The sequence below is a fragment of the Oratosquilla oratoria genome, chromosome 34, assembly GCF_046742065.1.
Source record: "Oratosquilla oratoria isolate Oo_2021 chromosome 34, ASM4674206v1, whole genome shotgun sequence".
In the NCBI taxonomy this organism is placed as follows: Eukaryota; Metazoa; Arthropoda; class Malacostraca; order Stomatopoda; family Squillidae; genus Oratosquilla; species Oratosquilla oratoria.
Window position 1 is genome coordinate 38,594,296 of NC_134810.1, and position 18,978 is coordinate 38,613,273.

Here is an 18,978-nt window from a genome sequence, read left to right on the forward strand (position 1 = left end):
CGCATTAGCAGGACTCAGAGTATAAGTTGCGGTTTAGATTTACGATCCTGGCCTCTTGTATCAAGAGACTAAGCTCCAATCAACTACCCTCCTGGAATCTACCCTTCACCCCTTTTTATTTTCTTTATTTCTTTATTTATTTATAATTTAATTTATTTATTTATGTTTATTTTTTGTTTTATTTTATTTATTTATTTTGTTTATTTGATTTATTTTTTATTTCTTTATTTTATCCATTTTATTTATTTTATTTATTTTATTTATTTCTAATTTTATTTATTTTCTTTTTTCTGTTATTTTATTTATTTATTATTAATATTATTATTATTATTATTATTATTAATATTATTATTGTTATTTTTTATTTTATTTTTTTTATTTATTTTTTTTTTCGGAACTGATACCTGCCTCAGATCCGAGTTGAACAGTGGTTGAGGGCCATTACTCAGAGTGGATTCCCTTCCCTAACCTCTCCGCCGTGGCCAGGATTCGAACATATGTCCGAAATCCACACACGCTGCCACTGAGCTATAGCGGGCCCCTGCACCCGTCTCCCGGATACTCTGCCGTATCTGGGAGACGGGGTCCTTGCCACTCGGGTGATAGAAATGGGTGATCATAGGTCGATTTTTGTTATTTTAATTTTTTCTTTCTCTCTCCTCTTTTTTCCTCCCAGTCATCCCGGATGCATAACCAAGCGGGTTATCTACTGCGTTATCAGATGGCGCTATCAGCGAGCTGAGATCTTATCAGTGTCATTGGGTCGGGAGGGAGTGTGAAGGGAGGAGGTATGGCGGCGGGTGCCCGGTTCCTGCGTCAGTAGACTCCTGCGGGAGGGAGGGAAGGGGGCGGCGCGCCATCCTCTCGCAGCTGCCAAGTCCGTCGCTCTTGCAGTCGGTCTTCAGTGAAGGCAGAGACCCCGACCCGGTAACCGTTAAAAGCCGTTACAAAACCGTCATCCGCGCAGTGCCCGTGATTTTCCGTTTGCGACTATCTGCGTCTCGCTCGAAGTAGACCATCTGTGTTCGGTATTCGAAGTTGTGTCGTCTGTGGTGCACTTTCACTCATATGTGACTCTTTGCTGAGCAAACCCAATATCTCCTGCAGCCCATGGACACACAGAGCGTTGCAGGGTGATCGACTTTGGGAACAAAGGAGGCAAGAAAGAGGCTTATCCCATGCGCAGACCTGGGCTTCAATCTGAGAATAAGAAACTGTGTGGGAGAGCGTGCAAGCCCTGGAGATCGTGAAGCCCCCCCCCCTCAAGCCCCACACACTCTCCTCCTCTGCCCCCTCTCTCCTCCCCTGACCTCTCCTGACCTCCACTCTCTTCCTTTCATTTCCTTCCTCCCCTCTTTCCCCCAATTCTCTCCCCCCCAATTCTTACCACACATCAGCATAGCTTCTGTCCTACCCTCCCCCTCTCCTCCCCCTCTCCTCCCCCTCTCCTCCCTCTTCCCCTCACCCCCCTCTCCTCCCTCGTCCCCTCGCCCCCCTCTCCTCCCCTACCCTCCCCTGCCCTCAAATCTCTTCCTCCCACTTTTTTCCTCTCCCTTCCCTCCTTTCCTCTCCCTTCCATTCTTACCATACGTCAGCAGAACCTCTGGAAGCCCCAAGAGCTTCCTTGGCACCCAATCAAAAATCTGCAGCTCCCTCAGTCCCTCACTCCCCCCCAAACTCCCCCTCCCCAACTCCCCCCCCCCCCCAACTCCCCCTTTTCTTACCAGTTTCCAGCCTTATGTAGTTCTTCGACTCTTCTTTTTTATTTCATATTATCATTATCATTATTATTATTATTATTATTATTATTATTATTTTATTGTCTATTATTATTATTGTCTATTATTATTATCATTGTCTATTATTATTATTATTATTATCTATTATTATTATTATCTATTATTATTATTATTATTGTTATTATTATTTTTCCATTATCATTAGTATTGTTATTGTTATTATTATCATTATTATTATTATCATTATTATTATTATTATTATTATTATTATTATCATTTATATTATTATTTTTCCATTATCATTAATATTATTATTATTAATATCAATATTATTATTATTATTATTATTATTATTATTATTATTATCATTATTATTATCATTATTATTATCATTATTATTACAATACTGTTGTTTTATGTTATAATAATCTTATCACTATTGTTATTATTGTTGTCATTATTATTGTTTATAGTATTATTGTTGTTATGATTACATTATGATCATAATTTTTATTATTCATTTTTCTTTTCTTTTATTCTATTTTATTCCATTTCCTTCTATATATTTTCTTAATTTACTTTGCAACTTTATATAGACCCCTCTTCACTCCCATTAGCATTTAAATATTAGATTCTTAACTATATTTTGTCACTTTCGCAATTATTTTTCAACTCAGTTATACGCATGTACTCGCATAAACCTCTCTACGGAGATCTTTCATCTCACCATTTCCTAAAGCAAGGACTATGTACCCCTTTCCTCGTTTCTTTCTTTGTCAAGCCAACAAAAGTCTTTGATCTTTGACATTTCCACAAATATAATCCTTAGGCAGCATTTCCTTTCTCTGAACATCCCTACGAAGATTTGACCTTTCTAATTTCCCCTCGTAAGGTCCTCATGCATTTCCCCTTCCTTTGGTGTCCTTATGACCTTTGGCCGTAGCGGCCTTACAGTAGTATAACGTAATTCCCGGCGTATAAGTAATACCATCAGATAAGGCGCACCCCTATTTGTAGAAAAAAAATAGTATGTTCCATCATGTATCGTATAAGACGCAACCCTATTTGTAGAAAAAATAGTATGTTCCATCATGCATTTATTGGCAGATTTTTTTTTTTTTTTTGTAGAGAAAATGTATAATTCTGTGCATTCGTAATACGGTTGTATTAGATGCAGGGCAGTTCTGTAATACATTTCAAAATAACAAAGCGCGTTTTATACGCAAGCACATATGGTAGTATTTAACAGCACCCATAGTATTTCAAATAAGGGAGCGTCCTTGCTAGTTTTTCCTGTACACAGCCAACATGGAGTCTTGATATCCCCCCCCCCTCAATCTCATCTTCATTCTCTCACGATAAAGGTCTTCGACCCCATCATTCTCTCTTCCTTTCCTCTTCCTTCTCCTCCGACCCTTTTCCACACACGCACACAAACACACACATATTCTAATGTTGGAAACTGTATTTTTTTTTTCTGAACTGTGGGTGCCCAGCCAGAGTAGTGGCTGGATTTTGCTTAAATGGTCGGACTATCGCTGTTTATGGAACTGAGGAAGTTGGGTAGGAAATTTGGTCCCGGTTTCTGGAAGCTGAAAAAAAAAATCGGGCGGACAATCCTGGCTGTCTTGGCACCCATTCCAGAAACGTGACCTGGCACTGTTCGCACTGTTGTCACTGTAGGCATATAATCTAGTGATTTCACCCAGTTTTACCCCTTTGTAATATTGCAATAGTTCTGACGTATTGCCATAGTTTAAAGAAGTAGTTTTAGAATGAACATTACATTCAACTTTAGCAATGTTTGGTGTCATTATGAAAGCTGAAACGACTTTGCAAAGTCTAGTGCTTCAGCACAATGTTATACTTAACAAATATTGTTCAGGTTAACATATAATGATTCTGTTTAACTTGATAATGGGGTTGAAAGACGTCTGACTATCCTTTAACAAGATCAATATGGATTCAATCAGCTGGATAAAAAAACGTTGGACGTTATCCAATGAAGTGGATAAAAACCGTTGGACGTTATCCAATGAAGTGGATAAAAACCGTTGGACGTTATCCAATGAAGTGGATAAAAACCGTTGGACGTTATCCAAGAAAAAGAAAATATCTACAAAGTATTCTGAAATTATGTCTCTGAGGGACGACACCGTGACTGAACTGTGTCTCAACGGGTCGAGACCCCTTTCAGCTCTTTTCTTTCTCGTTAAATAGCGCGGGAGGTTCGTCTTCTTCTTCTCCTTCTTCTTCTTCTCCTTCTCCTTTTTCTCCCTCTTCTTTTCTTTCTTTTACTTCTACTTCTCCTTCTCCTTCTTTTCCTTACTCTTCACCTTCTTCTTCTTCTTCTTCTTCTTCTTCTTCTTCTTCTTCTTCTTCTTCTTCTTCTTCTTCTTCTTCTTCTTCTTCTTCTTCTTCTTCTTCTTCTTCTCCTCCTCCTCGTACTTATTCTTCTTCTTCTTTTCCTCTTTCTACTTCTCCTCCTCCTCCTCCTCCTCCTCCTCGTTTGCGAGACTATCACCCGCCAGGACTTCATCATTCCAGTGGCCCGGAACTGGAGCTTGTTATAGCAGGATCTACATGGTGAGGGGGTTATCACACTGGGCTTCCATGAGCTTCACCATCGCCGACGCGTTGACGGTTCGAGTAAAAACGACTTCGGTTGCAATATTCATTTTTCAAATCTCAAAATATCAAATTATCTTTCCGTCATATCTAGCAAAGATTAATGATGAACTAAGATTGTAAATCTATACGAATGTTAGACTTACTGTTGAAATGTTCTCAGAGATATCTAGGTTTCTGTCAGCGAAGTTGTATTCTAGTAATTCGAATGGAGGTTGGAGGTAGAGTGTTGGAGGAAAAATAGCCTAGTGTGATAACCACTTGGTAGGATGTCGAAGGAGTACCACGTAAATTAACGGGATTTTAGCAGCAGTTAGAGTCAAAGGAACAGTGTCACCCGGTAATGAAGATGTTATTGGACGATTTTGTTATCTCGAAGTCCTTCACTTGACTTTCGTTGTTTGGGAAAAAAAAAAAAAAAAAAAAAAAAAAAAAAAAAGAGGTCCCGACACGTTATATTGCTAGAGAGATGCCTCACGTGTTTTCAGCATAACGCCCTGTTCACACTAGCGGTTTGAACCGCGCGGAAACCGCGGCGGTACCGCATAGTCAAGGAAAAACTGTGTAGTTATGTGTTAATGTCTCCATTGACTTACACTGTAATTGAACCGCCGCGATTGAAACCGCTAGTGTGAACAGGGCCTAAGGTGGCTGTACAAGGGTGATTGACGCGGCGAGCCACCCTTCACCTGATGGGTGATATCACCTGAAGAGAAAGTTAGATAACTTTATGGATGGGAATAATAGGTGGCAATGGACATGAAACTACCTAGTGTAGGCCTTATGGTCTCTTCAAGTCTCTTTCATTCTTATGTTCTTGTGTGATTTACGTATACTATATTAGGTTGAGGGACGTTGAGGGTCTGTAGGGAAACAGAATAAAAACAGCAAGTTGGCGCCACAGAATCCAATGGCATACATTATAAGCTTTGTTTTGTCTTAAACTATGCTATTCTATTTACCAAAGGAAAACAAGTCTGTCGGATATCGACCAAATCCTCCATCAGAGAGGCATAAAATGTCACCGTTTTTTCGTAGCTGATAAGAAAAAAAATAAGAAAAAAAAAATCAGTAATTTGGGAGAGTCTTAAAAAAAATTGACAATTCTTCAATCATGATAAACACCATGTGAGGACGGATCCCTTATTACTTCGACGTTTCGTCTGTTACATCTTTACGAAGGACATTGTCATGGTACACGTAACTGAGATTAAATAGGAGGATCCGAGGGAACGGTTGAAGGTTATTGGAGCCTAAGGTTAATGTTGGAAAGGGAGCAATTGTCTGTGTGCAGGTCATTTGTCCACCCCCCATGGACAAATGCGAAAGGGTAAGAAATAAGGTGAGGAGACATTTGTCCACTAATGATGGACAGAAGATCCGGGGGAACAGAGGGAGGTCATTAGAGCCTAGGAAAGGTTAAAGAGAGGGAGCAGTTGTCTGTTCGCAGGTCATTTGTCCACAGCCTATGAACAAATGTGAAAGGTGAAGAAATAAGGTGAGGGGACATTTGTCCACTGATGATGGACAGAAGATCCGGGGGAACGGAGGGAAGTCATTAGAGCCTAGGAAAGGTTATGGAGGAAAGGGACTAATTGTCTGTGCCTAGGTCACTTGTCCACCGATAAACTAATGTGAAAATAGGAAGAAATAAGGTGAGGGAGCATTTGTCTACTGATTGATTAATTGATGGACAGAAGATCCGGAGGAACTAGGGAAGGTCATTGGAGCCTAGAAAAGGTTAAGGAGGAGAGGGACCAACTGTCCATATGGAGGTCAATTGTCATCCGACAATGAACAAATGTGAAATGTTAGGGGACATTTGTCCACTGGTGATGGGTAAAAGTCACAACAGGAGAAAGGTGTGGAGGGCAACTGGGGATAGTTTTCCAACATGTTAGCAATTGGAAGTAAAGGAATTCTTTTTTAGCTAAAACTCAACCGAAGTAGCCGTCGGTCAGCCTCCAACCGAAGGTAGTTGCTTGGGGTTACCCGGAACCAAATATGAGAAGTATAACATCGAGTTGAAGGGTGTTGCACGTGTCATCTTGCATAATTGCACGCAATAGCATTCACAGCTGCAAACGGCATGGTTGCACACATCAAGGTACTTCCCTCAGTACTGTGTCCAAGAAAACAAATGATTAAAACCTTCCTAATGATGACTAAGCAGTAACATCACATCTCCAGTTAGTGATTTCACTAATAACGTTCGGCCCATTTCGATCTTGTACTTCCTGGATGAAATTATGATCGACGTAGTAAAGGCGTTATCACACTGGACTTTTTTTCCTCCGACTGTTGGAGCAGATTTGCAGCCCGCAGCTTTTGGAAAGAAATATGACATGCTGGAGGAAAATTATTTTCCTTCATCATATCAAATAGAAAAGATTATGGAGGTGGGCGGTACCGCCCGCCAGTAAACCGGAGGTTGGAGGAAAAATAGCCCAGTGTGATAACGCCTGGAAACTGACATTGCAATTGACATTCTTTTCTAAATCCACCCCGGGACTGATATTTTCCTGGTGTGATATCTCCACAGTACTACGTTTCTCAGTTGTGGTGATTGCCTGACATTAAACTTCTCTCACATCACGTTTTCTTGGTATGGTGCGTGCCTTCCTGGTATGGTTCCTTCCTGGTTTGGTATTTGACGATATGGTAATTCACTGATATCGAGAGCACCTTGTGGTGTCTGCCTATCATGCTACCCGACTGGTATAGTGATTCTATAGCTTGATCCCTGTCTGGTATGGTACCCACTGGTATGATGTCTCCCTAGGATGATGATCTGGTATGGTGCCTGCCTGGTATAGTTATTCTGTAGTTTTATCCCTGCCTGATATGGTACCTGCTGGTATGATGTCTACCTAGCACAATAATCTCCTGGTATAGTGATTCTATAGTTTTATCCCTGCCTGGTATGGTACCTGCTGGTATGATGTCTCCCAAGGATGATCTCCTGGTATGGTGCCTGCCTGGTATAGTGATTTTGTAGTTTTATCCCTGCTTGGTGTGGTGCTTGTTGGTATGATGATTCTCTGGTTTAGCGATCCATTGGCATAGTGTCTGTCTGGGATGGTATCTGCCTAGTAATGGTTTAAAGTGATGATTCTGTTGGCAGACGCGGCTGTTGGCAGATGCAGTAGTGTCTGTCTGGGATGGTGTCTGCCTAGTAATGGTTTAAAGTGATGATTCTGTTGGCAGACGCGGCTGTTGGCAGACGCAGTATAAAACAGGATTACAGAGGGACAGGGTTGAGGCAAGGGTTGAGTTGAGGCTGAACAGGTCAGACTAGGTCATGACGGTTAAGGCAGGTCCGAGAAAATATGTTTTTTTCTAAACGTACAATTTGCTCAGTGCTATTTTTAGCCTACCACTGCTACCTGGCATCATATTTGGGTAAACGCCTTGGCACAGTAGGTTCGGTTAAAGTTATCAGCTTTGTGCTTTGCAGCTCAAAGCCAAAAAAAAAAAAAAAAAAAATCAGTTCTCTAGATAATCGTTGACAATCATTGTTCAGCCTTGAGCGATAATCGTACTTTGATGGTCGGTTGAGGTTTAAATGGTTTTGAGGTTAGGGTAAAATTGAGGTTGCATTGGGTTTGAGGCTGAGGGAATATTAATAGATGTGAGATTGAGGTGAAACGGCAGCGAGGTTGAGGCGAGGCGAGTTTGAGGTCAGACGAGGCTGAGGCTGCCCAGAGGAGCTCAGTTTAAAACAAATATCAAGATCACAACAAAGTAATGTCGTAGCACATTGGTAAAATTACACTAATGACCCACTTTCGGAGAAGAATAGGCAAAAGTAAAGAGATCCATATATTTCGATCACTATCTGTGATCTTCAGCTGCTGAAGAGGATCACAGATAGTGACCGAAATATACGGATCTCTTTACTTTCGCCTATTCTTCTCCGAAAGTGGGTCATTAGTGTAAATATCAAGATATGATCAACTACGCCTATGTCAGAATACGTGTAATATTTATTACATATTCCTATCTTATCGTACTGACTGTCTCAAAGAGTTATATATTATGCTGCACATTGCAGCTTGTGCGTTCTGTTGATATCTGTACACCATTGCATTGTACATTATGATGAATGCAATCTAACCTAATTTATATATGTGATCTTATCATGCTAATGCACCACGCTTGGCAGTCTCCACATTCCTGTGGAGTATATATTTGTTTGTGTCGTAAACTGTAGCCGTGTCATATGAGTCACACCCATGCACAAATCACTGTGTCATATCTTACAAATGACACTCCTCGTATCCGTCCTATATGACACAAAAGACAATCTTTGCATCATGTAGTGTCATGTGACACAAAGAACCCCACTTTCACGTCCCTGAAGAGCGTGGTCGTGTCATATAGTGTCATGTCACACGAAAAGATCCCGACTTACAGGAGCGTTGCTGTGTCATCTCATGTGCCATGTCACATGAAGGACACTGCGTTTACATGCCGATATACCGTGTGACATAACAGGTGCCGTGTCAGATATGACACACGGCTGTTTAATTATTCCTTCGCAGAATTACCTTCGTAATAGACAAAACCAGCTGCACGCGGACGGTCGTTGCAACTGCGAGTGTACTCAATGCAACTGCTGGGAGTATAAAAAATATATAAATAATAAATCTGTTTTAGCAGTTTCACGTTTAGGTCATATAAAAAGATAAGAATATAAGAATGAAGGAGACTGCAAGAGACCATAAAGCCTACACTAGGTAGTTCCATGTCCATTACCACCTATCATCCCCACCCATAAAGTTATCTAACCTTCTCTTAAAGCAACCGATAGTTTCAGCGCTCACTATATGGTTACTAAGTCTATTCCATTCGTTAACCACTCTATTGGTAAACCAATTCTTCCCCACTTTCTTCTTAAATCTATATTTGTCCATGTCTGCTTGGCTTATTGTTTGAATACGCTTCCAGCTGCTTGAGTGTACGCTGACATCAGTGAGTGCAGCTGTGTAAACAGGTTCAACAGCTGAGAAGGCATTGGAAATACATGGGGCAAAAGGGAAGTAAAAAACTTGGCTGTTTCAAGAAGAACAATTACAATCGTAGAAAGTCTAGTAACAACAAAAACAACATAAAAACAACAAACTTAACAACAACATAACAACAGCATAAAAACAACAACATAACATAAACAACACCATAAACAATATAACAACAATAACATAAACAACAACATAAACATAACAACATAAACAACAACAATATATCAACATCATAAACATAACAACAACATAAACAACAAGAACAACAACATAAACAGCAACATAAGAACAACATAAACATAAACAACAACAACAGGAGTTGAGAAAACATAGCAGGCGCGACTCAAGAACAGCATCAGTAGAGGAAGATGAAGGAATAGATGTAGGATGAGCAATACAAGGAGAAGCAGCTACACCAGGAAATTAGCTGCAAGAGAAGCAGCAACAGTGTCAACAGGATGAAATGGAATCCTGACAAATGTAGGGAAACCAACTGCAATGGTAGCAAGGACAGCAGGAGCGCGAGCAGAGGGATATCAAGGCACTGGGGCAACACTAAACAGCTAATCACCAACGACAAATCCAGCTGCAGTGATTTCATTAGGATGAGTCGAACCAGCCAAAAACAAAACAGCTGAGGCAAAGCGAACAGCTGTGGTTGTAACAACAGAGGCTTTAGTATACGGAAAACCAGCTGCAGCAGCAAGCAGAAGTCGCGGCCGGGCAGAAGCAGAGGCCGGGGCAGCAGGAGCGGTGGCCGGGCAGCAGCGGCAGCAGCAGAAGCAGCAGCAGCAGCAGGAGCAGCGTGCAGCTGACCGGCCCGGGCGTCGTCGCCACTGCCTGGAATCCAATACGAGGAGGTGGCCGTAGACAAGCAAGCCAAGTGAGACCCTCAGTCGACAATCGTGGGCCGCGCCAGCTAGCTGTACTGCGTCAGCTGTAGTGCGCCACCTGTACCGCAACACCTCTACTGCACCAGCTCTTCCCGCCTCCCCCTTTCTCCCTGCACCAGCTGTTTCTCTGTCAGCTGTTCCTCGCACCCTTCTCCACCCTCAACCAACTCTGCTTCACCGCGTTGCCGGCGAATGTCGTCTGCACCAGCTGATTACGTCCCTCAGAGCACGTGAAAAAATACACCATTTTCTATCCTCTGTACGTAGTGTGTGACACCCCACTATAGTGTGAAATACTACCCTCTCCGCAGTGTGGAATACCATTGTTTATGTCGACTGGAATGTCCTCGTGGCCAGCACGTGAAGTACTGTACTTTCTTAACGACGTGGGATACTTTATTGGCTTTGTGAAGTTTATGTTTTTCTTCGATATGTGAAACACTCGTGGTTCTGCAATATGATATGCCATTGTTGACGTCACGTAATCTCCGTATACGGAACGTGGACGGTTGTGTTTCATCCAAGACAGTGAAACGGTTGGATTGGAAGACTATTGTATACATTTCGTTAAAGAGACCCCGGATGTGTAAAGTGGAAGTCTCCACATAAATACAGAAGGTGGAACTCGTAGATCAGGACCCATGCCTCCGGTAAATGGACTTTAACCACAGAAATATTCGAAATGGATGATGCACGGTTCACTGGAACGTAAATGTCATTGATATGATACGTTGGATATCCTGTCGGTCTTGCCATGTGAGATGTCGATTTCTCCCCCAACGCAAAGCACTTCTTCCACTACGACGTGGTTCACGTGCAGTGATGAGTTTGAATCTTGCCGCATCCAATATACGTGTAATGACACTGACAAGCACTGTTTAACACTGTAAGAGCTTATATTGAACCGCATCAATTTCTGGGGTCGGATACACGCTTTCTCAGTGCAGTGACATGCGAGAATACTCAGTGTGTCTGTGACATGGACAACAGTGTTACGAAGAAGGAATAAATGATCTACATACTAATACAACACTAACACTGGTATACTAGGCGTGACAATGAAAGCACAAAACACGGACATCCTGAGAATACACTGGATATTTAATTTTCATTCGATATTCTAAGACCGGGTCGATTGGTCGTTACACAGAGGTGTCCATTGCCTCTGAAGACACGAAGGAACTCATTCATTGCTTTTGTTCTGGTTAGCGCCGGCAGGAGCAAGGGTGGCGGCACACTAGGCATTTCTCGCTAGCATGCTACTTGCTTTTGCTATTTCGTTTGAGTACAAACGACCTCTGTTGCGCTCTTTTTTTTTCTTCAAAATTCCAAATGTCAAATTACTCATGAGTCATATAGTTAGAAGCTGAATGACGAACTAAGAAAAGTTAAACCTAGAATGCGAATGTTAGACACTTTGCTGAGATGTTCTTACGAAAGTCTAAAATATTGTAACAGAAGTCATTCCTACTAGCAAAAACGAGTAGCATGCTAGTCTAGTGTGCCGCCACCTTAAGCTACCTAGATCCCTTCATCCCTTCGGCTTAGTTAAGAGACATTTTTGTTGAGCACATCAGAGAACTAGGAGAACAGAGGAAAAAAGTTAGAGAAAACTTTCTAGGTTCGAATCCTTTCGTTGAAGAGGGTTAGAACCGCCTAGTGCAGTGGTTCCCAAACTTTTTCAACTAGTTTCCTAGTTTACTATGACACCTTAAGCATGTTACCCCGTTCACAAAACGTTGCCAACATTGATATATGTGGCTAGATTAAAACACTAGAGATATTTTCGTTTATTTATTGTATTTGAACATTGTGCATCTTCTAATGACTCTTGCCAAAGATGTCGAGATGGAGTTGCGTGCTGGGAGCTGACTGAGGATTTCTTGGCTTCTTGATTTTCACAATTCTTAACTTTTTTTTTCTGTCTCTCCTCCGTTATCCTCCGAAAAAATGTAAATTACCCCACGGGGGGTAACTTACCCCCCCCCAGTTTGGTATCCACAGACCTAGTTTCACCCAGAAGAAAGGTAGTAAAATTAAACTTTGCAAAAGGAATAACTGTGATGCGAAGGTTTTCTTTGGTTAAAAGAAATCAGCTAGCGTCAGGTAGAATAGAGGAGTGAATGCTAAAACACCGAAGAAAGAGCTTAACATTATTGGTGTTGTGTATATATACGTGTGTGTGTGTGTGTGTGTGTGTGTGTGTGTGTGTGTGTGTGTGTGTGTTTGAGAGAGAGAGAGAGAGAGAGAAAGTGATTCACCATGGACTTGGATTACGTGTGGAACAAATGATCGACAGATATTACCCTCCCGAATGAGAGCTCAGAGCTTATATGTGGCCCGATCTATGGGTAATACTGTTGTCATATACGTACATACATGCGCAAACGCACACACACACACACACACACACACACACACACACACACACACACACACACACACACACACACACACACATCTCATCCGGGAGGTTAATAACTGTCAATCATGAGTTCAACACGTGATCCAAGACCATGGTGAATCACACAAACACACACACACAGTGATAGCGTTCGCAACTGCTGCTACAGCGGTCCGAGTTCAAATCCCGCCCAGGGCTGAAATAATTTCAGTATCGCTGCACTGCGTGTCGTTACTCCAACTCTCGTGGGCGGGGAGTTGGGAGTGTTTGTGCGTGTAAGGTCACAGCGGTACCCATAGATCGGTCATATATGAGCTCTGAGCTCTCTTCCGGGAGGGTAATAGCTGTCAGTCACAAGTCCAACACGTGATCCATAGACCACGGTGAATTTCTCTCTCTCTCTCTCTCTCTCTCTCACACACACACACACACACACACACACACACACACACACACACACACACACACACACACACATACACACACACACGCACACACACCAATAATGCTTCTTGTCTATGTTAATGACATGGAAGGAACAACAAGCTATGTCAACATGTTTGTAGATGATACAAAAATCACGGGAAGAGTGAAAAATAAGAAAGACGGTAGAACGTTGCTAAAAGATCTAGAAACGATTTTTGGATGGAGCCAAGGATAGGAAAAGAAGTCAAAAAAATAATAATAATAATAATGATAATAATAATATTAATGATAATGCAAAGTACTGGAAATGGGCAATAGGGGCAATAGGGCCACCCTTAGACTATTCCTTGGGAAGCGAACCCATTACGAAAGCAAAAGAGGAGAAAGACTTGGGAGTCTTGATAACAGACAACCTGTCACCTGACAAATATATCAGCAGGATTATGGGAGAGACATATGGACTACTGCAGAAGATTAAAGTGGCGTTCCGTCATATGGATGAAGAAATGGTTAAAAAAAAACTCACTGAAACCCTGATACGTCCAAGACTGGAATATGCGTCTATGGTATGGTCCCCACACAGAGTGAAGGATATAAGCAAGATTGAGAGAATACAAATGGCAGCAACCAAATTGGTCCCCAGCCTGGCAGATAAACCAAATGAGGAGAGACTAAAAGCAGTGGGTCTACCAACTTTGAAAGATCGAAGAGAAAGAGGTGACATGTTTACAGTGTTCAGGTCACTAAAGGGGATAGATTGCATTGATAGAAGAGATCTCCTGATTAAAGATGGAAGGGCTTTAAAAGGCAATGGAAATAAATTAAGAAAGACCACATGTCGAAAGGATGTAAAGAAATACAGTTTTCCATATAGATGTATAAATATGTGGAATAGTTTAGAAGGTGTCTAGGAGGAGAAGTGTGCACCTGAATTGAATGAAGTCTCTAGCGAACGAAGGATCAGTTGTAGTAGATTGGTTAGTATGATTGTTTTATGTGTGTCTAGGAAGAGAAGTGTGCAAATGGACTGGGGTGCATGTGTAGTTCCACTATGTAAGAGAAAAGGGGACAAATCTGAATGTAGTATCCTCAGAGGAATCAATATCTTCAGTGTAGTTGACAAGTTGTATGTAAGGGTGTTAATTGGGAGGATTAGAAGGGGAAGAGAGGGAATAAATGGGGAACATCATTGTGGATTTAGAAAAGAAAGGGGATATGTAGATAAAACTACCGCAGTGAGGCAGATATGCGATGATTTTTTTTAGCAAAAGGTAAGGCTGCCTTTTGTGTTTTCATAGGTTTGGAGGCGTCATGAATGGTAGGAAGGCATTATGAGATGTGTTGTGGATGTATGGGAAAAAGGAAAGTAAGTTTGCTGACATCGGTCAAAAGACTTTCCGTGAGTAGTAGAGATTGTGTGAAGATTGATAACCAAGAGAATGCATGGCTTATGGTGAGGGTGGGGCTGCGCTTGGGTTGTGTAATGTCGCCATGGTTCTCCAATGAGAGGTGAGGGATGGAAACGCGAAAGTACTGGGCGGGGTTTTGGTACTTGCCCTCTCCTTCCATTCCTCTCCTCCACTAGGTCATAGACATGAACACAACATATCTGTGTTGGTAGACCTCCAGTAAGAGTTGTCAGAATCCACGGACGCCAAGAGGCTGTCCAACAATAAAGGTAGCCTCTCCCAGTTCCTTCCTCGTCGGCCTATATGTACTCAGAGTGTTTGACGTATGTCTGTACTTGAAAAAGCTATAACAAGCGAAACGTCGTACCAATAAAGGTTTCGATCTCACACGGTGTTGATTCTCACAAAGGTAGCTCTCTTTGTCCAGCCGCCTCGATTTCTTCCGTTTTCTTCACATATCCAATGCCAATAGCGCCTTTGTTTTTTTTTTTTCTTTCTTCCTCTCTCTCATATATCCAGTCACCTCTTTGGATCTTGGGCCCCAGCATGGTCACGCCCCTAGTCATGTGCTGTTTCCATCCAGAGTGTTTTATCTGTTCCTTTCCCGTTTAGCTCTGGATTCACACTGTCTGTTGATCATTCTCTGTTTTTTTAATTAACCCTAAACATTTATTTGGTATTCTACCCATATTCTTTACTTTCTTCACGTACTCCTAAAGTGGTTCATATTACATCTAAGTAGTGTTGTATATATATATATATATATATATGTGTGTGTGTGTGTGTGTGTGTGTATATATAATATACATATATACATATATATATATACATATACATATATACATATATATATATATATATATATGTGTGTGTGTGTGTGTGTGTGTGTGTGTGTGTGTGTGTGTGTATGTGTGTGTATGTATATATATATATATATATATATATATATACACATATATATATATGTGTGTGTGTTTGTGTGTGTGTTCATTTATATATTCATTCAGTTATTCATTTGTATATTTATTCATTCATTCATCCAGTTGCTTTATGGACTAAAAGGTCTCTTGTCAGTATGCTTTACCATTGTAACTCGCATACTTCAGCTTTCTCTTCCTCCATTGTCTGTATACAGTTTATTCACTTGCGTCACCATTTTCACTCTTTTCCAAATAATTTCAACTTTTTTTCGTCTGAAATTGTCCTTGTCCCCTAAGTTTTAAGTGAAATTCAAATGAAATGGTTAATTTCTCCGCTCAGTTTCTTCCCTTTATCTGAATTTATTCACAAATGCAAATCTTATCTGTTTCGCTGTATTTCATTTCAGTTTAATCTTCGTTCGTTTTTTTTTTCTCTTTCTTTTTCGTTCACTCTCGTCTCCCTACGCTCTAATGGGATTATCACACTGGGCTATTTTTCCTCCGACATCCTACGTCCAACCTCCATTTGAATATCTAGAATATGACTTGGGCTTACAGAAATTTAGACCACTCTAAGAACATTTCAATAGTATGTCTAACATTCGTATAAATCTACAATCTCTTAGTTCATCATTCAGCTTTGCTACATATGACGGAAAGATAATTTGATATCTGGAGATTTGAAAATTTGAATATTGTAACCGAAGTCGTTTTTGCTCAAACGAACTCACAACCGTCGACGCTGGTGAAGCCCATTGCGATAACCCATTGACTAGTAACAACTGAAGGTGTCTGTATTAATGTCATTCAGTCACCAGAACAGACTCTAGTAAGAGATCTGTGAGTCTAGTCTGCAGTTCTAAGGGCGTCGTTACTTGCGGTGAAGGGCGAGGGAACGTCGGTTCGAACCCTGCCACCGGCGAAGTTGACCTAAGGGCATGGTTCATCGAATTTCACGCCACAAAGTCCTCTGTAAGGGGCACGGTACTAGCCTCACGATAACGGGGAGGAGTTGTGGAGTTTGTGATGTTAAACCATATCATAGTGTTCCTATAAATTGGACGCTGGGGTTAAAGGTCAGAGTATTCTAGCCTCCCTCGTAAATCCCCCAGAGGTTGTTACCAATTCCCACAACCTTGTTTGCTAGCAGCCCTGAGTGCTGCATCGTGTTCAAATCACGTTAAGGTATATTTTCAAACGCCTACTCTCCTTCCCAGAATCGCCCATCCGACAATGCGTTTCCCCTTTCTCGTTGCCTCCATTCTCAATGAAGGCAAATTTGCCATATGTTTGATTTTTTACATCTAATGTATTTAAAAAATGCTCTATCTACGTAACATTTAATTTCTTTCCTTTCGTATTACCACTTTTTTTCTGTCATTCTATTATTTCGATAAAGCCAATCCTGTCTTATGTTCGATATTTACGTATTATGTATTCTGTAAATATTCTATCTACGTTAATTTCTTTCCTCTTGTATTAATACTTTTTCCTTTCATTCTATTTTTTCGATAAAGGCAGTCCTGTCTTATGTTCGATTTTGGCGTCTTGTGTATTTTGTAAATACTCTACAACGTTACTTTATTATCTTTTTATATTCTTCTATTACCCTTTGTCTCCCTTCATTATACATTTCTCGTCTTACTTCATCTCTCTCGTCGTTCTTACCTCAAATCAAATTATTTTCTCATTTTCTTTGTATGCCAAGGTAACTTTCCTCATAACTTTTCGTGAGCCCCTTTTTCTTAACTCAAGTTTTCTCATTGTATATTTTCTTTGGACATCCCTCGGTCCTCCTTTATCTCCTTCGCCAAGTTCTTCATACCTTCGGCTACTTCTCACCGAAAATCTGTGTCCATCAGTTTACTTTCTAGCCTTCTGGTAACTAGAACACATTCTAAGAACAATTGAACAATTCTGATACGTTTTCAGCATGCTAGCTTTATTCATATATATATATGTGTATATATATATATATATATATATATATATATGTATATGTATATATTGATAAATTGTTTAAGACAAATGAGAGAGTGATAGGTGGGGAAGGGTAAACGAAGATGGGCTAAGAATACATTTATTGTTCTTACGTTTCGGTTATTATAACCTTCCTCAGAGAACTTGTTACAGAACATCTTGGTCACAACATTTATACCCGTAGTGGGGGAACTTGTGAAGCTTCGAGTGTCAGGTTTTTTCTAGCGCATTTATTATATCAATAGTATATATGGGCAGGAGATTTTCTCTTATACATACTTCATTAAAAGTGATGGCTAATTATGTATTTATTATTTCCTTAAATATATTTTCCATATGCTTTACTATAAACTTATGTTCCTTTAAAAGGAGGTTTATGTCTTCAAAATAGGTGGTTATGTTTGCTATATCGCGATAGAATATCCCTAAAAGCTACTGAAGAAGGGTCTTGAACCCGAAATCGGGATATAGTAGACATGACCACCTACAATAAAGTCATAAACCTCCTTTCAAAGAAGCATAAGTACAGAGTAATACATATGGAAAATACATTTAAGAAAATTATAAATGCACGATTGGCCATCACTTTTAATGAAGTATGTATAAGAGAAAATATCCTGCCCGTATATACTAGCTCGTATGTACTAGCTTAGGATATATATATATATATATATATATATATATATATATATATATATATATATATATATATATATATAATATATATATATATATATATATATATATACATACATCCTAAGCTAGTACCCTCTTATGTTGTCTTCCTACATGTGACCAAAGCATTTGCTATCTTTATCCATGAATGTTGGTGATGTAATCGGACACGTGCTGGTATCGCATTCGTTTAGTTGTGGGTTCGAATCCCGCACTCCTCTCCGATTCCCAGCAGTGATTGTTACCTGCCCCAACAGTCCCCATAGCGCATAGGGCAAAGATTACGGCTTCGGCCGCATCTACGCGCCTCCTGGTCTAAGCACCTCATCTTCGTCTATGATTCTCCCCTTCACCCTCTTGTCTATTTTTGCATTCATGTCTCCCGCCACCACGTTTTCTTTAATCCCGTCCTCCCACAGTCTCTATCTTCTGAAAAGGGCATTTAGACGGTCAAACGGTTTGACAAACCCGGTTTGTCAAACAAGTGTTTGAGGTGATGTTTGACCGTGTGAATAGGGTATTTGGTTGTCAAACACGTTCGACAAACGTGTTTGACGACCAAATATCCCATTCACACGGTCAAACATTACCTCAAGCACTTGTCAGACAAACCGGGTTTGTCAAACTGTTTGACCGTGTAAATGGCCCTTAAGACTCTTTCACACATACGCGACTCGAGTGAGTTCGTTTGAGTAGAAACGACTTAGGTTATAAAATATTTTATTTTTCAAATCTCTGAATGTCAAATCATCTTTGCGTCATACATTGAGAAGATGAATGACAAAATATGAGAAGTTAAACCTACACGAATATTAGACACATTATTGAATTGTCCTTAGGACCGTGAACATAAGAACATAAGAATGAAGGAGACTGCAAGAGA

The 18,978-nt window shown here is 40.6% G+C and overlaps 1 protein-coding gene across 3 annotated transcripts in view; it reads left to right on the forward strand.

The window, feature by feature from the left end:
- LOC143018209 (uncharacterized) overlaps positions 1–18,978 on the forward strand; it is a 462,052-nt gene that overhangs the window by 360,065 nt on the left and 83,009 nt on the right. The window contains exon 1 of one of the 3 annotated variants that reach the window (XM_076173408.1): positions 794–927. The exons of the other annotated variants lie outside the window; for them this stretch is intronic. The gene's annotated coding sequence lies outside the window, so the exon portion shown is untranslated. Of the gene's footprint in view, positions 1–793; positions 928–18,978 lie in introns of those variants that run through there. 3 annotated transcript variants of the gene reach the window in all.